Below are 12284 nucleotides of genomic sequence, written 5' to 3' on the forward strand. Positions count from 1 at the left end.
GAAGAACCATAGGTGGTCATGGTAGGCGCAACAAGAAGAAGCCTTCATAAAAGTCAAGAAGTTTTTACACTCATCATGTCCGTTAGTACATTGTGACCCATCAAAAGAATTGATATTAACCTGTGATGGATCTCCCTACGGTGTGTGAGCGGTGTTGTCACACAGGATGGAAGATGGTTCCAAAAAGCCAATAGGATGTCTCCAGAGCCCTCTCTGCAGCCGAGAAAGGTTACTCACAACTTGAAAAAGAAAACTGATTCGTAATATTTGGAGTAAAGAAATTTCATCAATATTTGCATGGTCGACATAGGCCAAAATTTTTCCCTTGATGGGCGGGCGGGCCCCACCAGCTCAGTGGCGGGTGGGCAGCTGAACTCCGCTGCCAAAACGGGACCCGCCGCCATTTTGAGTGGGTGGGCCAATTAAGGCCCGCCCAGTGGCCTGCCCGATAGGAAGCGCTATGCGCTTCCTGTGCGGGGTGGGTTGAGGGATTCCCCAGCTGTTAAAGTGCGCTCTATCGCGCGTTCACACGGAAGAGTGCACATCTCCCTGAGACTAAGTGCTGTCTCAGGGAGATTACTGACATTGTAAAAAACTTGAAAAATAGAAAATTATAAAAATTATTAACATGTCCCCCTCATGTGACAATGTAACACGAGATGGGACATGTTAATAAAAACACATAAACTTTATTACAGTTTTTAAAAATGGACATGAAATCCCATCCCACTAGTGGATGAGGTTACATGTATTATCAGAAGCCCGCTGGGACTCCTGGCCTTCCCGCCAGCCTTAAGGTTGGCCGGGCAGGGTCTTTAATTATCTTAATTATTCTGCCAATGGCCTTAATTGGCCATTGACAGGTCAGTGGGCGGACAACTGATTTCGCTGTCCGCCCACCTTCCTCAATATTTAACCTACGGCCATACTAGTCTGAAAACGCCCGATCTCGTCTGATCTCGGGAGCTAAGCAGACCCTGGCCTGGTTAGTACTTGGATGGGAGACCACCTGGGAATACCAGGTGTAGTAGGCTTTGGAGGTGTCAGCTGTGGCTCAGTTCATAGCACCCTCGCCTCTGAATCAGAGGGTTGTGGGTTCATGTCCCACTCCCGGAAACCAAGAACTGTGATTGTACTCGAAAAGAGTTGCAATCTGTGATTGTTGGTAACTTGAAAGAGTTTCCTCAATATTTAAATGGACCGGGATGACGTCGGGGGTTCCTCCCAATGTCATCCCGCGTCATTTTCCCATCGGCGAGCGGGCCCCGCCCCCAAATCGCCGACAGGAAAATTCTGCCCATAGTGTCAGATCACAAGCCACTAATGGGTTTGTTTAGTGAAGGTATAGCAATTCCGCCGATAGCCTCTACCAGAATTCAAAGGTGAGCTTTGATTTTGTTGGCATACCTTTATGCACCGTCTAGGTGTCCATATAACAAATGCAAACACCCTCAGTCATCTTCATTTGCCAGAGAGCATTATACATGCTCCAGTGCCACAAGAAGTTGTACTTGTGTTGAATTTCCTGAACTCCTCGTTGGTCTGTGCAAAGCAGATAAAGAGTTGGACAAACCGGGACCCAATTTTATCAAGAGTCCGAGATCAGGTATTACAAGGATGTTAAAATGCACAAGTCTCTGAAGAGTTAAAACCATGCTATGCCCGTAAGACTGAATTAAGGTGTCAAGATGGAATCTTGTTGTGGGGGGGAAAGAGTTGTCGTCCCTTTGCAAGGAAGAGAACCACTCTTGACAAAGCTTCACAGTGCACATCCAGGCATTTCCAAAATGAAGATGCTTGCGCGAAACTATGTCTGGTGGTCAGGCATAGGTAGTGACATTGAAAGCATGGTCAAGCACTGTCTCCAGTGTCAGCAACAACAAAAGTTGCCTGTTTCATCTCCGTGGGAGTGGCCTGGTCAAATCTGGGTTAGACGACGTATAGATTATGTAAGTCCATTTTTAGGTACCATTTTTTAGTGATCATCGATGCGCATTCTAAACGGATGAATGTGTAAGAAGTTAGATCACCGACATTATGTGTAACTATTGAAAAGCTGTACCAATGTTTTAATGTACATGGCCTACCAGAAGTCATTGTTTCAGATAACGGTACTGCTTTCACTCGTACGGATTTATGAACTTAAATGGGATTAAACATATCAAAACGGCACCATATCATCCCTCATCCAATGGGTTAGAAGAAGGAGCAATGCAAACCTTCAAAACAGGAATGAAGAAATTATCCGAAGGAACATTAGAAACACAAATTTCATGATTTCTTTTCAACTGTTGCGTGACTCCTCATGCAACTATGGGTTCAACACTGTCTGAATTACTAATGAAATGCTGCCTTTGTACAAGGTTGTGTCTGGTGTTTCCTAACTTAGAGAGGGAGGGGGAGGTAGAGAAGAACCAGTGTAGTTAGAAAGTGAATCATGACATTCACAGTAAAGAGTGAAAATATTTGTGTGAAATTTTGAAAATGGACCTAGATGGGTTCCTGGTATAATCGTCTCTGAAACAGAGCTTTTGTCATGTCAGTTGGAAGTAGAAAACCGGATTGTTCAAAAACATGTGGACCATCTAAGAAATAGAGAGACACTCCAACAACCAGTTACTCCACCTGAAATCGAAATCGGACCTTTGATCCCTGAGATGCCAGATCGACATAGAATAGACATACATGATGTCTCTGTTGAAGTAAATAATTCTAAACTCCATTGTCTAAGGATGTCCCTGATGCCACAGTTCCTGATCGAATCAATCCAGTGGAAAAATCTCAAGTTGTAGAGCTACTTTGCTCTAACTGAATCAGAAAACCACCTCAGTGACTTAATCCATAATTGCATGAACTGTGTATATTTGTATATGTTATGGATTAAGATATTATTGTAAATAAGACGTAATACAAAATGAAAGGGGGAGGAATGTAGTGATTGTCAGTAAAACCTTTCATACTGTTTTGGGGATCATGTGACTGTACAAGGAATCAGCCCTAAGCACGGGTAATCTAAGGGGTGGAGATTTCTAGCTGTGGACCTGGTTCAAGCATGTAACTTTACCAGGAGCTCTGTAAATAAAGCTTACTGTTTCTAACAAGAAACCTGTCCGATACACCAAGCCTATTACAGGGAGACAGTTCATTTTTAAGTGCTCAGCTTGAAACACGTCACAGCCCAAGTCCAGAGTCGGTGCCATAACACGTGGCGACCGTGTGGTGAAAAAGAATGAAGAAAAAAGTTGGCTAGTAAATTCGATCCTCCAGCGACAGCAAAATAACTAACTGTCCTTAATAATTGCTTTGATGATTATTCCTGAGATGCAGAGAAGGTTTTAAATGGCTCAGTACCCGTAGCGGGTATCTAAAAGCCCTGATCAGCGTGGGAAAATTTGATTACTGCAGCACCTTCTTAAAAATTTAAGGCAAGCCTCTCCTGAGCTGAAGACAGCAGTGGACTCAAAATTTTCCAGAATGTTTTAGGCAGAAGGAAGGGCCAGGCCAAGCACAGAATTGGGCACCATGGAGGAGGAGGTTTTAAAGATATGCATCAAGATTAAATAATAAATCAGAGGCTGAGCAAGTTAATGTTTTTTTGTATCCAATTCATTCAAATGCTGGCGATGTGATAGCCAGGCCAGGCATTCATGAATCATCTGGCAAATTTGAAGAGGTCATAAAATTCTTTGCCAGTTTCTTTAATCTCCAGAGTAATAAAAGTTTGGAAAGAGCAAGGATCCAAAAGCCTTCATCAATGACTTGTATCGGCTGGCTGAAGGCTGTGAATATGTTGATCTTAGGACTGAGCTGATACGAGGCCGCACAGTAGTTTGGGTAACTGATGATATCCTTTATGACCTGCATCAATCCAAAGATGATCTAACTTTGGAGAAGGCGATACAGGTTGTCAGGCAATCTGAGGTCCGTCAGCAAAAAAGAGACATATTAAGAAGTCAAGACAGACCATGTTTCAGAATATCCCCTGTGACAGTACAGCTCATTAAACAATGAAATGCGAAAGACACTCCAGGGCAAAGAAGGCCGTGTGCAATTAAGACTCAAGATAGCAGCAAACCACGACAGGGCTGTGGCTCCAAAGAGCCTCACAGGCGCGAATAGTGTCCTGAAAGCATGGCAGAATGTTTCCATGGTGAAAGAATGGGTCACTTTAGGAAAATGTGCAGATAAAAAACCTCTAAACATACAGAGGATCACCAGTGAATCTTCACACAAAAAGCCATCAACATAATTGAAGAATCACACCAAGACAAAGAACAACAATGAAAGGCGAGATTAAAGATCCCAGATATACCTTCTGTGATGCTGTCATATGCGTTAATGGCTATATTACTAATCTTAAATTAGATACAGGAGCAAGTGTGACAGTCCTGTCTTATAGAGAACCGTGGCTTGCCAACCAGCTGGGGACAAAAGATGCACCATTATATGACCCAGGAGGGATCAGACTACCAATTATAGACATGCTTCTAGAACTGCTCTAATAAGGGAACAAGCAGATACTGGAGAGGCTATATGTGATTCGCAATCAGGAATTTTCTCTCCTGAGCCTCGACATCTGTGTTGCCCTCAACCTCACCAAAACAGAAGACGTCAAGGAACAGATAGTCATTGAGTATATCAAGCTGGAGACTCTCAAACCATCCAACAGCACTGATGGCCTTGACTGGGGCTTCAGTGCAGAATTTTTGACAACATTTGCTGAGGCAGATAATCCAGCTCCTTTCTAAACAGACGAAGGTAACCTTCTTTAGCCTGAAGAGGAAACAGACCAGCTGGATCAACGAGTACCTGAGTGCGACCATGACTCTTCACCACTCAGCAAATCATCAGAGGATCGCAGTCAAAGCCCAGGTGATAGGAGGTGCTGGTAGTCCTGTATTCATCTGTCAATACTGATGCCTTTGTAAGTACATCCATACTGATTCATCCCCCAGAACTGGTGGCCCAGGGTGCAAATAACCGAATGGTTTCAGAGCTAGAAACAAAATCCAATCAGGTGAGGTCCACCTCTTCTACATCAGAGGATACTGACCTTCCTACCACATCGGCGTTACCGCAATTGGACAAGCAGTAAGCCGTTAATCAAATGCCTTTCTCACCTCAGAAGGCCACAATCCAGGATTTCCCAAAACTTCTGGAACCAGGGACTACTCAGAGTCATCACTCTAAAAGCAAAGCATGGCAGACAAAATTGTTAAAAAGGACCAGCACCAATTCAATGAACAAGGATAGGGAGCATAGTCAACGTAAAGAAAGGGACATGACATCTGACCATGAAAGGGAAAAGTATCAAAGCAAGGAGAGGAAGAAAAGGATCAATTGTTGAACCTCAAACAAACAAAACACCAGATACTGCAGCTTCTATTGAAGAACAGCCAAGTCAGAACACAGAAATCCAATTGAGACTACCAATCCTTCAAGCTTCAAAAGAACACAATCAGGGAGAGCCATGAAATCTCCAAATCGTTTAAACCTGTGAAGCCAGACACTCGGTGGGGGAGAAGGGGTAGCATGTAAATATAAATGCAAATATATTTGGATAAAGACTTGAGCGGGGGGAGGTGTAGTATTAGGGTGTTCAGGACTGAAATGGTTAATGAGGGACTGGGGAAACAGTACCGCCCACAAGGTGATGTAAAGGGAGTCACATGACTAGTAGTGGTCTGACTGGATCTAGCTCATGGCTTGGACTGAAGAAGCCCATTGTCTTGTATATCTGAACATAGTTATGTTCTACGAAAAATAGTTGCTGTTCAGACTCTAAGCCTCTGAACCTCTTCCTGAGACAACCGCAACAGCATACATTAACCAGTTATTTATTTTAAAAGGTTTAGCGTAACTTCCTTGCATTTGTACTCCACACCTCCATTCATAAACCCAAGAATCCCAAAAGCCTTCTTAACAGCTTTCTTAACTCGTCCTGCCACTTCAAAGATTTGTGTATGTACACCTTTAGGTCTCTCTTTTCCTGCATTCATGTTAAAATTATGTCATTTAGCTTATATCCAATCAAAATGCATCACTTTACACATCTCTGCATTCAATTACATCTGCCACGTGTCTGCCCATTTCACCATCGCCTTTATCATCCTCAAAGTCTGTTATTAGCCTAATTTTATTGCGTTTCACGCCATCTGCCAACTTTGAAATTATGCCTTACATACCCAAGTCCAGGTCACTAATATAGATCAAATAAGAGCATTGGTGTTAATACGGATTTTTTGGGGGGATGCTATTGTTTACAACTACTCTTTGTTTTCTGGCTCTCAGTCAATTTCATGTCCAAGCAGCCAGTGCTCCTTTAATCCCACAAATTTAACTCCATATGCAAAAACAAGGAGGTTGAGGTAGCATTAGCTTTTGAGGACCAGCTGGATTCCCAGTGAAATGCTGGGCTATCCTTGGAATGTTCCTTCCAGTTTGATTTGCCTCTGCAGGCAGCAAATGACCTTTGCAGGAATACCTTGTCTGTCCTCTCAGTTGGATGTAAAAGATCCCAAAGCAATATGCGGGGAAGAGTAGGCAGTTCTCCCCCGTCTCCTAGCCAATATCTATTCTTCAATCAACACTAGTGCATCGGCTGTGGCTCACTTGGTACTGCTCGCTTCTGAGGCACAAGGCTCTGGGTTCAAGTCCCACTACAGAATTTGAACACAAAAATCAAGGCTGACACTCTAGTGTAGTCGCAGGAAGTGCTGTTCTGTCAGAGGTGCTGACTTTCAGGTGAGATATTGAACCGAGGCCCCACCTACCATTTGGATGTAAAGGATCCCATGGCACTATTGCCAAGAAGAGCAGATGAGTTATTCCTGTCTATTATTTATCAATCAACATGACAAAAGACAGACCATCTGGTCATTATCACTTTGCTTGTTCTCTGGGAGCTTGCTGTGTGTAAATTGGCAGGCGATTTTCTTACATTATGACACTTCAAAACTTACTTCCTCGGCTCCAGAGTGTTTTCCTGAGGTCACGAAAGGCTCCGTATATATTCCAGTCCTTTTTTTCTTGAAGAGCTTTCCTGCAAAGAGTTTATGGGCGACAAGAATAATTTAGACACTAGAGAGGCTTAGTCTGAGGGTCAGTTTTAGGGATGGCTAACGTGGAATTCCAAGGCAAAAGTGGAGGTGAGCAGTTGCAGAACTGCTAAAGACACAAGCCCTCCTTTTGAAATCGCTAAAATGGCGATGGGTAGTTATTTTTCAGCTATCAGGTTTCTCATGGTGGGGCAGCCTATAACTGCGAGCGATGCTAACAAGGAGATGGTTACATGGGTTCCAGCTGAAAACACCAATCTGATTGTCCCAGTTGCACTGCTCATGTTAACCACTACACATGGACCTCCAATAGTGGAAACAAGTCAAGCGTTCTGTTCCTAATTCCCAACCCTTGTGATATCAATATGGCCAAGGCCATCATACATCTGGTGTATATTTTTGCAGGGTTATACTTATCCTTCACTAAATAGAATAGGGCTTTCAAAGGCTCTATTTTTTTTAATGAATTTTCGTTCTAATCAAGGCAATGAATACTGGTCTTGGAGCATACAACACTTTTCTAGGGTTATGCTCAGGGTTAAAATCAAGTATTCTCAAGACAGCTATGCTCCCTTTGTACTGCCCCATTAAACATTACCAGACAAGGCATAGCATGGGATAAATAGAGTGCAGCTATCTCCAGGTTGTATTAAAAAGCAGACAATCAAAATGCAACAAAGAAAGAGGATGTGCGGACCATATATGATGGTTCTTCAAAAAAGCTATCCAGTTAGACCCTCTCCTCCTGCTCTTACCCAGTAGCTCTGTATTTTTCCCCCCCAAGTATTTATCCAATTTCCCTTTCAGACCTATTACTGGATCTGTTTCCGCCACCCAATTTCCTGAGCCTCCTATCAGAAGAAATAATTTCTCTTTATTTACTTGATTAAAACCCTTCCTAATTTTGATCAGCTCTATTAAATCTCTCCTTAACCTTCTTTGCTCTATGAAGAATGATCCCAGCTTTGCTATTTTTCCCACATAACTGTAGATCCTCATTCCAGGACTGACCATTCCAGTCAATCTCCTCTACAGCATCTCGGAAGCTTTTCCAAAGCGTTGCACCCAGAATTGGACACAATATTCCAGCTATAGCTTAACCAGTGATTTATAAAGGTTTTGGAACTCTCGACCTCTATTAAAAAACCCAAGGATCCTGTATACTTATTTAACAGCCTTCTTAACAAGGTTAGAGGCTGCAAGGGTTACATAGAGAGTAAAGCTCCCTCTACACTGTCCAATCAAACACTCCCAGGGCAGGTACAGCACAGGGTTAGATACAGAGTAAAGTTCCCTCTACACTGTCCAATCAAACACTCCCAGGGCAGGTACAGCACAGGGTTAGATACAGAATAAAGCTCCTTCTAGACTGTCCCCATCAAACACTCCCAGGGCAGGTACAGCATGGGATTAGATACAGAATAAAGCTCCCTCTACACTGTCCCCATCAAACACTCCCAGAGCAGGTACAGTGCAGGGTTAGATACAGAATAAAGCTCCCCCTACATTGTCCCCATCAAACACTCCCAGGGCGAGTACAGCACAGGGTTAGATACAGAATAAAGCTCCCACTACACTGTCCCCATCAAACAGTCCCAGGGCAGGTACAGCATGGGGTTAGATACAGAATAAAGCTCCTTCTACACTGTCCCCATCAAACACTCCCAAGACAGGTACAGCACAGGTCGGATACAGAGCAAAGCTCCCTCTACACTGTCCCCATCAAACACTCCCAAGACAGGTACAGCACAGGTTAGATATGGAGTGAAGTTCCCTCTACACTGTCCCAACAAACACTCCCAGGGTAGATACAGCACAGGTTAGATATGGAGTAAAGCTCCCTATACACTGTCCCCATCAAAGACTCCCAGTACAGGTACAGCATGGGTTAGATACAGAGTAAAGCTCCCTCTACACTGTCCCCATCAAAAACTCCCAGGGCAGGTACAGCACAGGTTAGATATGGAGTAAAGCTCCCTCTACAGTGTCCCCATCAAAGACTCCCAGTACAGGTACAGCATGGGTTAGATACAGAGTAAAGCTCCCTCCACACTCTTCCCATCAAACAGTCCTCGGGCTCATCCTAAAGCATGGATTGGATCCAGAGTAAAGCACCTTCTACACTGTCCTAGCATATACTCGCAGATCAGCCCTAGTATACATTAGACACAGACTAAAACTTCCTCTATTCTGTTCCCAATAACATGCTCTGATTTAAATTCAAGCAGCACTCAACCATGCCAATTGTGACAATACTGTTGCTCTGATGAGCCATCCCTGAAGATCCCAGTCCGGTCCCCAGTTGGCTTTTCTGACTGATTGGGTTGCTTTCTTCGGCGCAGTTGACCCGACATGGGTGCAACTGGGGCAAAGGGTCTCGGAACTTTAATTGCGAGTTGTGTGCGGCGTAACTCAAGCTTCCGCGATCCTTCTGTGCATTTAAAAACATGGCGCTAGATACAGACCCTTGTCCTCAAAACTAGCCGAGCCCCATAGTGACTTAGTGACTATTGGGGCGTGACAGCGGATTGCTGTCCATTCGCAGGTCTCCAAGGACCACCCAGGAATTAAACTGGATCTGCTGGCAAAGGGACACTAATGGGCTCCTTTTTTAATTAGGGTTTAAATTATTTTTCATTTTAATTTACGAAAGGACTGACTACTGGAGCATAACCTAATTAGAAAATAGTTTTGTGTACATTTTTAAAAAAGTCATCCCTAGTCATTTAAAATCACACGTGGGAGGTTGACACTGTGATTTCACTTGTTTTCGCTATAAACCAGACCTATAAATCGAGCTTTACTACGTTACCATTCTTAGATACACCAAGGGACATTTTGAAAGGACAATTTAAAAAAAAAAATCATGTTTTAAAATGTTACCCAATTCTGGTAGGTTTGCGTAGAAACTCGGGGTGGAAAAGGCACTTTTCAAAACAGGCGCAATTTTGGGTGCAATTTGCGCTAGAATTGCTGACTGCACTCCAAGTGCAAATTCCATCTCACAATTAGACTGCCACAATCTATTAGGGAGTTTAGGACTAAGGAACATAATAACAACAAAATCCTCAAGGGGAACAGATAGTGTAGATTGGGGGGAAAAAAAACTATTTCTAAGGGGTCCAGGACTAAGGGGAATGAATGCTCTAAAAATTAGAGTCAACGCCTTTGGGGGTGAAATTAGGAGCCATTTCTTCACAGGAGGGGTGGTGGAATTTTAAAATGCTCTTCACAAAGGGCAGTTGATGCTCCGTCAGTTGCTAATTTTAAATCTTGTGATTGACAGATTTCTGTCAACCGATTGAGGGATATGGGGAAAAAGATGGACAATATAAAGTTAAGTCACATATCAACCATGATCTCATTGAAAGACAACAGGCTCCAGGAGCTCAGTGGTTGACGCCTGTTTCTTTGATACTATTCTAGTTAGAATGGCTGCAGCTAAGCACAATCGCCAAGACTTGTCTATATCCACCTCAGCAAAACTGCCCAACTCCACCCCTGCCTCAGCTCATCTGCTGCCTAAATCCTCAACTATGCCTTTGCTATCTCTAGACTTTGACTATTCTGAAGTACTCCTGGCCACCGTCCCACATTTGTAAACTTCAGATCATCCAAAACTTTCCTTTCTCACACCAGATCCCATTCGGCCTTGCACTCGCTGACCTACATTAGCAGCTCCTGGGTCACGTGACTCCTTGACTTTAAAATTCTCACCCTTGTTATCAAATCCTTCCATGGCCTCACCCCTCCCTAGCTCTGTACTCCCCTCCAGCCCCGCAACGCTCTGAGATAACTGTACTCGTCTAACTCTGGTCTCGTAAGAATTCCCAATTACAATCGCTGCGCCATTGGTGGCTGTGCCTTCACCCGCCCAGGCCCTAATCTCTGGAATTCCCTCCCTAAACCTTTCTGCCTCGCTGTTCCTTAAAACCTACCTCTTTGACCAAGCTGTAGGCTATTCGCCCTAACATGGCCTAATGGGACTCGGTATCACGTTTTTAATTCATAACACTCCTGTGCAGAACCTTGGGATGTTTTTAGACGTGAAAGGCGCTATTTAAATGCAAGTTGTAGCTGTCAAGAAAGGGATACCTTTTATCCCGTCAATCTTCACATATGTCAAGTGAAGACTATGGGTGGAATTGTCCCAGATTTGCACTCAGGGCAGTAGTGGGTGGGTAAAAAGATGTTTCAGCCACTGGCTGCAATGGTGGGTTTTCACGCCATTTTGTCCCCCCCTCTGGGGTGTCCCACCTCATTAATAATGCATTCACGGGAAACACACCAGATCGCTGGCGGGCAGCCTCCGATTTGCCCGCCACACGTTACCTCACGGCTTCCTCACGCCGGGTGCCATAGTTAAACTGCAGCCGCACGCACAGCTCTCAATACTTGCACCCAGGACTGCTCTGGTGAAGATATAGCCCAAAAAGCCAAGGAAAATGCAGCCCCCACCGCCCCTCACCTCCCCCCCTCACCTCTTCCCACTCTGATTCAGTGATGCATCCCTGGGAAGCCTTCTGGTTGCGGTGGAGGCCCGCCGCGATGTCATCTGCCCCCGATCTAGCCACAGGAGGCCCATCAGTTTCGCCCACTCCGGCTTGGGAGGTGGTGGCAGAGCTGGTCAGTGCCAACTCTGCCCAGGAGAGGTTGGCTGTCCAGCACAGAAAATGGATGAATGATGTCGTCCCTGCCGGCAGGGTAGGTCAACCATCTCATCATTCTCAACTCACCCACTCACAAACCCATCACACATTCACTGGCTACTCACTGCCAGCTCAAGGGACATCACCACTCATTATCTCCCACTCACCCTCACATCTCCGTCTGGCCTCATCTCCTCTGGAGATGACCTCCTCAACTCTTGCATTGCTCCACTCAGCACACGGGCATGTCTGACATCCTTCTCATTTGGCCTGGCACGTGCCTTGCTCACACTCTCTCCATTTGTCTTTATGCAGGGCAAGATCACGCACAATCAATAGGAGAGGTCCCAGACTGGGGGTGGAGTGCCGGACATCAAGATCCTCACTCTGTCCGAGAATCGCTCGTTGGATCTGGCCCAAGAGGGCGTGGATCGTTTTTGCAGCGATGGTGAGGTCGGTGGCGAACACCCAAATGAGGATCCTGCACCGCACCATCCCTTTCTCAATGCTACACTGAGTCCACGGTTCCGTGTTCAATGCGGCTGCCAAGAACGGATAATCTCCATTTCCTCTTTTA

At 44.7% G+C, this 12284-nt stretch overlaps 1 non-coding gene across 1 annotated transcript; it reads left to right on the forward strand.

Moving 5' to 3' along the window:
• Positions 1-915: 915 nt before the first annotated feature.
• On the forward strand, positions 916-1034 carry LOC144696161 (5S ribosomal RNA). Its single transcript, XR_013580078.1, has one exon. It is a non-coding gene; the product is annotated as a 5S ribosomal RNA (ribosomal RNA).
• Positions 1035-12284: the final 11250 nt, after the last annotated feature.

This window comes from Cetorhinus maximus, chromosome 21 (assembly GCF_964194155.1).
Source record: "Cetorhinus maximus chromosome 21, sCetMax3.hap1.1, whole genome shotgun sequence".
In the NCBI taxonomy this organism is placed as follows: Eukaryota; Metazoa; Chordata; class Chondrichthyes; order Lamniformes; family Cetorhinidae; genus Cetorhinus; species Cetorhinus maximus.